General features: G+C 35.1%; 1 protein-coding gene across 1 annotated transcript in view; it reads right to left on the bottom strand.

Annotated features, from left to right (window-relative positions):
• The window catches only part of LOC135222605 (protein MON2 homolog), a 325,482-nt gene that overhangs the window by 156,640 nt on the left and 161,342 nt on the right, over nt 1-7,500 (bottom strand).

Here is a 7,500-nt window from a genome sequence, read left to right on the forward strand (position 1 = left end):
AGCATGTCACCTGAATGGCCTATAGTAATACCAACTACAACAGTGGACGATACTCGAGCAAAACTCAGCTCCAGCAGCAATACCAGTTAGGCCTAGATGATCACAACGTCTCCAGGACAGATTTCATCACCAACTATTGACTACTCAAAATTCAGCCTATTAACTAACCCACCAATTGTAAACACCCCACTTGCTATACACTGTACATCACGTATCCAAGTTCATTAGCTTTTGTACTCAAACAGACGACTGTCAGTGTTGGTGTCGACATGTCAGAAGAAATAAACTTAAAAACAAGTTTCCTGATATACCAGCTACATGCTGATGAAAAGAAGATTGTAAGGCAAACATAGAAGACTACATAAATTAAATGCCATGAAAACATCTATAATTTTTAATTATACAGGCAGCCCACGGTTACAGTCGGTATCGCTCATTGGCATTTCAGTTTTATGAGGCTTGTTAAATATATTCATAACTGGGTTTACCCTCCGTATAAGCCAGTGCCGCCGACTGCCTCATAAAAATAGTACAAACAAAATGAATATGCATCTTTTCCTCAGCTCTTTAAAAAGTTATCCTTTACTTCGCTGTATCCTATAATACTGTATGTCGCTGTATCTAATAATACTGTATGTAGTCTTTGTATTACTATTTGTGTTATAAAATACAAACAAACTGATCAAGTTTTGGCTTGGAAAAAATCAGCTGAGGGCGGAGGTAAGATTATTTCACTGTATTTAACTCAATTTAGAGCGATTTTCTTGCTTCTATTTGGCGTAAATTAATCTCTAGAAACTCTATTCATCTGTGACATGGTTAATTTTTGTTATATGAAGCGTTTTTAAGTTGAAAATTGACTTAAATACGTGAACTACACTTAGTTATTTTTTTAGTTAATAGATGGTGCTGTTGTCTGAGTTATTTTTTTAGTTAATAGATGGTGCTGTTGTCTGGTCCTTTGCCTAAGCGCAGAGACACCCTCATAAAATACAAACAACGAATATGCATCTTTTCCTTGACTATTTTAAAAAGCTATGATTTACTTCTCCGTACACAATAATACTTTATGTAGTCTCATATTATTACATATATACAGGGTGTTTCAAAATTAAAGGGGCCCCCCCTCTACAGCATAAACTAAAATTGATATGGACAAAAGCAAAAGTAATTCAGAACAGGTATTTATTTAAGTTTCTCTCTGAGTATTTAATATTTTGTGTGGCCTCCATCTGCCTGTACCACATCCTGCATTCTTGAGGGATATGATTTCAGCAAAGCGCAAAAAAGCTAAGACTCAAACTCCGTTTCCCTGAGCACACCTCTCTTTGCAGGTCGTCGAGGCTTGGTATACCATCATAGTTCACTGTGGGCGCTTCGACACAATCCTTTAAGATACTACCAATGTTTTCACACACATTAAGGTCAGGGGAGCTACTTGGAAATTCACTTGATGAGAAGAAATCGATACCACTGTTTCAAAGCAGCTCCTGTGTCTGAAGAGCCTTGAAACATGGTGCCTTATCATGCAAAAATCTTTGAGGAAAGGAAATACTCAATCAGTTTCTCTGAAGTATTTGCCATTCCATGACTGTCCTTTTTCTTTGATGATCCACATTAACTGTTTGGCTGTGAAACAGAGAAAAATTCCCAAACATTCAGGAAATTCCACAACTTGGCGATAGTGCACATCATTGTTGATATCATCCAACTTTGCAACCCAAATGATGTCATTTTATGATTTGGCTTCCTGACTCTGTAAATGAAGAATTCATCTGATGTGGCAACATGGAGAAAGTCAGCTTCATCCCAATCCTTAAGAAATGAACCACAAAACCATGCACAGTCTTCTCTCTGTTGCTGAGTGATGTTGGGCTTCCTCATAACATGAAATGGCTTGATACCAGATTTTTTCAACTCACAATATACAGCACTATAACTTCTCTTCTTTCCTCTTTTAGTTTCTAGTTCAAGCGCCAATTTACATAAAGACTTTCTTGGTCTACCCAATGCCTCAGCTATGATATCTTTTGACTCCAGAGAAAGGACTAAAGGCCTTCAAAGATTCTCACTCTTTTCGCAATGACAGTCATATGGATTTTTGTTCCAGTTTCTTTTAACAAAGGATTCATCTCTTTTAATGTACTTAGCTATCCAGGAATGTGAAATGAAGGATGCACCAGCATCCCTGGCCTCTCTGAAGATTATAGCCTGGATTCGGTCAATCCATCTGATTTCCTCCAAGTCGTTAGCCATAGCTGTCCAACCAAGTTTGAGAACATATTATTCCAACTTTCACATACATTGTTGGTACGGGAGTTTCCTTGTAATGTAGCTTCATGGACATTCTGGACATTAGGGGGGTTACTTAAGGGGTACAAGAAGCAGCCTGACATCCTGTGAATCCTTGATCTGTCAGGATCTGTAGTACCCAAGATGTAGGTTGATTCAAAATATAGTCTACCAGTTTTCCTCTGCCTCTGGAGGACTAATGGTCTTTAGGTACTCCATGCCCTCTTGTACCTGATCAGTGGGCAGGAAGGCAAGTCAATCCAACATGCTGCAGAAAGGCCGGAACCCCAGGTTTGAATGGTAATGTTGTGTAAGACCAATCCCTTGAATTTTACACCAAGTGCTCTGTTTAAGGTGGTAGAAACATCCCTTGCTGTCCACTTCTCTACCAAAGCTGGCACTCACTGCACATAAAACAGCATCTTCGAGGTCGCTCACAACTGTCTGTACCTGAAGGTTGAATCCTAACTCCGATAGCATCACACAAAACCCCAAGTACACTGCTCTGACTTCTATAGCAGAGCATAGACACATGAAACATAACTATCACCGAATGAAACCTCGAGCACATAAACCTGAGTGAAATGTGGTGGTGCCATCTGAAGTTACCATCCATGTAGATGGTCCTCTGCAGCTGCCCTATTAATAATAATAACCTAGCAAATATGAAGCTGTATATTTGGTTTTCAGGGATTGCTGATGTGCGCCGTTGATACCAGAGGGATCGCTTGGTGTTCTCTTCACGGAAACACTTCTGAACATCATGGTCTTGACTGGCAACTGCTTGGGCAAAGATTTGGGATGGTTTGTCCAGGGAGGTGGCTGTTTGCTGCTTCATCATGTTATGACACATAGCGTAGGTCATGCTGGTTTGGTCAGAAGTGTGGTTGTGGATTATCCAACTGGTGTGTAGTGCTTAAGACTTCCTCTACAATGTCTGATCCTTTCTCTGAACATTTCCACCAAATTTGTTCTTTTGGTTGTACGAACGTGTATATATGTACCCTTCAAAAACTAATCTTGGTGCCACCCTTATTACTCTTTTGGACCTCCATGCTGCTACTGGCTATGTACGCAGTTACTCGTATGAAGTAGGCTAGCATTCTGATCTGTAAAACTCTGAAACAGTGAGCACATTATTTTTTAGCAAAACACCAAATCAGCAATTCATTTGGATAATAGTGTAGTTACCTACAGCACATGCTGAAATGCTTGTTGAAACTTAACAAGGGTCATTAGGTAATACGTTATAACCCTTGCTAAGCAATAGGTAAATGCAGTATCGAATGAGTGGCTGGAGTTACCAATCTGTCAATAACTACTAGTATATCACTTTACTAGATTCCAATTAAGAGTGGAATCTCCTTTCTGCTTCCTTCAGTGATCATTTATATATTTTTGTACTGTGGATTTTGTGAATATTTTCACCTTTGTTTTTCTTTGCGTTCAAAGCAGTGCACAAATTATCAAAACGTAATGTGAAAACCTGGTGATATTTTTTTTCTAGTTTCTTTCTTGTTGCATTATTTCTTGTTGCTTTCTTTCCATTACATTTTTTCTTGTTACTTTTTTACCTGATACTTTCTATCCTAGATTCCACTGCATACCTACACTGAGCCATTGAAGCACTACCCATGAAATTTGCATTTAGGCTGCCACCAAGTAGAAACTCTTAGCAATATAATTGTTGGGTAAGTAACATATACAAATATATAAGGAAATAGGAAGAGCAATAACACCATTCATTAAACAGAAATTAAGACTAGAAAACACCATTCCAAGTTAAGTAAATCACTAATACTAATCCCTTACACTGCAATTAAAAAACTACGATTCTTCACAAATTACATAAATGACTTTTTCTTTGATATTCTAGACACTCTCTGAATAGTCTACTTAAAGGAGATTTTCTTAAGTTTTAGAATTTAGCTAGCTCTTAATCATCTAATTAATTGATAAAACCCCTGTTTAACATAAGGCACTAACTCACTTCTTGAATTATTAGTTTTGATTTTAGGTTGGAAGGAATACTATATTTTTCTACATAGTACTCCTCATTTAACGACATACTTGTTTTTATACGACAACTCGGAGTTAGTTACGACTGACAACATGAGAGAAAAAAAACAAAAAATTAAAATAAAAACATTGCCAATGGTGATCAAGAGAAAGGCTATCAGTGCCAACATAATCTAGCCTAGCCTAGGTTTTGAAACCTTTAAATCTATGGCTAAAACAATAAAAAAGACTTTAATATACTCTGTAAAGAAAGGCTATATAGTTGAACCTCTTAAAGTTGGCATTCTATGGTCGGGGAACTCCCCTGGATGGCTTGATTCAGCCACCATGGGTTCATTGCACAGCCGAACGGGTGGTGCCACGTTTGTTTACAACTTCAAGGAATCAAAAATTATGCCATATCTCCTTTGTTTTGGTGAGAATAATTCTTAGTAATAAAAAGAAAATGTGTGAATTCTTTATGATGAAAAAGAAAAATGTGATTTTCAAATTTATGATTTCTATATTAACTGAAAAATAAATATATTTTTTAAATATTCCACTTGAGAAATCTCTACCAAGTCAACCAAGACTGAGACATTTGGCATGCGTAAATTCCTTACTCTTAACCTCTTATGCCGACCGGACGTATTTTATTGGTCGACATTTTTTGTCTCCCGTGTGCGACCTGGACGTATTTTAACGTCGACTTACAAAAGTTTTTTTTTTAAAAATTCTTCGGAAAAAAGGGGGAAAAATACTTATAGGCCTACCAGCCTGAAAAACTTTTGAATCACGCGCCTAGGGGGATGCTGGGAGTTCACGGATCAAGGTGTGTTTTTGTTTACAATCATTACGCAGGACGCGCAACGCGCAATTCTTTCTTGCCGCACTAAAAAAGTATCTGTGACACATCTCGGAAAATTATTTCGTCACTTTGACATAATTTTTGTACCATTGTAAATTAGCTGTTACTGAAGTATTATATATGAAAATGTGTGCATTTTTATGTAGAATACAACAATAAAATACTCATGAGTGTAGCTTTTATCAGTTTGAGATATTTTCATATAAATAACGATAATTGCCAAAATTTCAACCTTTGGTCAACTTTGACTCTACCGAAATGGTCGAAAAACGCATTGTAAGCTAAAACTCTTATATTTTTAGTAATATTCAAGCATTTACCTTTATTTTGCAACAAATTGGAAGTCTCTAGCACAATATTTCGATTTATGGTGAATTTATGAAAAAAAATAAAATTTTCTTACGTCTGCGCGCGGTAACTCTTTCCAAAAAAAATAATATGTGCAATTGTGGTAATGTTTGCACCATTTTAAATAGCCGTTACATAGTTTTTTATATATGAAAATGTGCGCAATTTCATGTAGAATACAACAAATAAATAATTGAAGGTTGTAGCTTTTCTCATTTTTGAAATATTTGCATATAAATCACGATAAATAGAAAAAAAAAACCACGTTCAGTCAACTTTGACTCCTACCATGGTTAAAAAACGCAATTGTAAGCTAAAACTCTTATATTCTAGTAATATTCAGTCATTTATCTTCATCTTGAAACAAATTCGAAGTCTCTAGCAAAATATTTAGATTTATGGTTGAATTTTAAAAAAAACAAAAAAAATCTTTCCTTCCCTCCGCGCGCGGATTCTCCTCCACAAATCTCCAAATGCGTACGTACCATTCTCGGAATATTTGCTCCATTTCATATTAGGCATTTCATAGAGTTTTATATATGAAAATGTGCGCAATTTCATGTAGAATAAAACGAAAAAATATTTGAAAGTTGGTAGCTTTTCTTATTCCGAAATAATTGCATATAAAAAATATATATATAAAAAAATTCGACATTCGGTCAAATTTTAAAACTCGTCAGATATGGTCAAAACTGCAATTGTAAGCTAATACTCTTACAGTATAGTAATATTCAATCATTTGTCTTCATTTTGAAAGAAATTGGAAGTCTCTAGGACAATATTTAGATTTATGGTGAATTTAAGAAAAAAATATTTGTTTACGTCCGCATCATTACGAATTCATGCATTATTTTGTGATAATATTTTCTCTGTGTTGCTTTTATCGTTTTACAATGTGTTATATACCAAAATGATTGCAATTTAGTGTACATTACAACGAAAAAGAAAGTAACTTGTTACCTTAAACCGTTTGGCACACAGCGCGATTTGAATACAATTATATTATGAAAATTTCATTTTTGCGCTATCATATATCGCATTATTTATATATGATAATGATAACTTTGTTCATTTCTGATGGTTGCATACTAAACTTCAGCCAATGACAAAAAAAGGAGCCAAAAATGAACTCTTAATCTTGAAAACTAAGCGCGCTGTGATATTTTGAAAAAAATATTTTTTCCGCTTCTGCTCACTCTGAAACACCTCCGGCACACGGGAGACAATTTTTTTTAACCGCTTCGGCGTAAGAGGGTTAATATGCATGAAAAACTTACATGTAATACAATTTGATATTTTTTATATAACTGTGTATTTACATATGTATTCGAATATGTCACCCAAGAGATCAGATGATAGTAGAGGTAAGAAGTGCAACCGTAAATCTTTATCAATGCTAGAAAATGCTTATCCTCTTAGCAAATAATTTAGTGTTCACTTTCCTTAATAGATGGTTGTCAAACTTTCTTTACGTTTTAACAGTGACATTCATATGCCCTCTGATCACCGAATTCATTCATTATTTTTTTTTCATCTCACTATCCTCTACAATAAAAATAAATGATGAAGAAATAATAACGATAATTATGAAATATCAAATTTAGAATATGAAAGTCACTGCTAAATAATGTGCAGATTCTGAGAAGAGTTTAACACTGTATTGACTTACGAGTAGGCTAACTCGGGAATGTAGGCTAAATGTGTTAAATAAAGTCCAATATTTTAAAGAAAATTATACATTATAAAATATACAAATTTTAACAAAAATTAATAACATTGAATGATATAACATGATGAAGTTAAAATATATGATTAATAAAATGAATAAAAAGCATTGTCAGAACTTTGCCAAGTATGTAGTAGGCTATGTCAGAAACTAGTTCTGTGTATAATATATGACTGCAAATTAATGCTATTCGTTGAAATAAAGAGAATAACGCGTTTAATGAAGTATTTGTTTAACAACGTGGTCGCTGGAACGGAACCCCGTCGTT

The sequence above is a fragment of the Macrobrachium nipponense genome, chromosome 8 (genome assembly GCF_015104395.2).
Source record: "Macrobrachium nipponense isolate FS-2020 chromosome 8, ASM1510439v2, whole genome shotgun sequence".
Taxonomy (NCBI): Eukaryota; Metazoa; Arthropoda; class Malacostraca; order Decapoda; family Palaemonidae; genus Macrobrachium; species Macrobrachium nipponense.